The following is a 1031-nucleotide window of genomic DNA, read 5'->3' as shown; positions in this document are numbered from 1 at the left end:
GAAGTCAAATTAAGTTTGTTTGCACATAAAATTTACTTTTACACTTAATATAGATACAATAAAATGCATGTAACACTTCTATTCGCCGGCCGTTGTGGCCAATCGATTCTAGGTGTTTCAGTCTGGAAACGCGGGACCGCTACGGTCGCAGGTTCGAATCCTGCCTCAGGCATGGATGTGTGTGATGACCTTAGGTTAGTTATGTTTCAATAATTCTAAGTTCTAGGGGACTGATGACCTCAGATGTTAAGTCCCATAGTGCTCAGAGTCATCTGAACTTCTATTTAGACGGAAGTTTACCGCCGAATTTCTGTACGGGATCTTATTCTCATATTATTAAAATTTGTTCGTTCTTCATGTAGAACTTTTCATTATTTAAATTACTTTCAATGCATAAATAACTGATATTATTATTGTATTACCTATTTCCTTATGTCTACTTTTCCGTACTGCCGCTATCTTTATAGTTTCTCTTTTTTTATTTATCAAATTTCTGCATTTTTAATCACGAAAACCGCAATCCGGCTCCTCATTTGAATTTTTGAAACATGTAGAAAAAGTTATATAGATATCTTAATACTACTCATTCTGACCTTTCATTTGACACCTCGTTCGTAAAATTTTGTCACAGTGCCTCCAAGATGTCCAATTTACAAACTTACTTAGTTACTAAGATATTCAATTTATTATAATTCAAAACTGGTAACGGCCTTGCCGCAGTGGATACACCGGTTCCCGTGAGATCACCGAAGTTAAGCGCTGTCGGGCGTGGCCGACACTTGGATGGGTGACCATCTGGGCCGCCATGCGCTGTTGCCATTTTTCGGGGTGCACTCAGCCTCGAGATGCCAATTGAGGAGCTACTCGACCGAATAGTAGCGGCTTCGGTCAAGAATACCACCATAACAACTGGGAAAGCAGTGTGCTGACCCCAAGCCCCTCCTATCCGCATCCTCGATTGAGGATGACACGGCGGTCGGATGATCCCGGTAAGCCACTCGTGGCCTGAAGAAAGAGACCTTGTAGTTTAG

At 41.3% G+C, this 1031-nt stretch overlaps 1 pseudogene; it reads left to right on the top strand.

The window, feature by feature from the left end:
- The first annotated feature begins 701 nt into the window (after positions 1 to 701).
- LOC126109918 (5S ribosomal RNA) lies at positions 702 to 819 on the top strand (annotated as a pseudogene).
- Positions 820 to 1031: the final 212 nt, after the last annotated feature.

Source organism: Schistocerca cancellata, chromosome 12 (assembly GCF_023864275.1).
Source record: "Schistocerca cancellata isolate TAMUIC-IGC-003103 chromosome 12, iqSchCanc2.1, whole genome shotgun sequence".
Lineage (NCBI taxonomy): Eukaryota > Metazoa > Arthropoda > Insecta > Orthoptera > Acrididae > Schistocerca > Schistocerca cancellata.
Note: the sequence above shows the minus strand (reverse complement) of the source record. Positions and strands in the feature narration are given on the sequence as shown.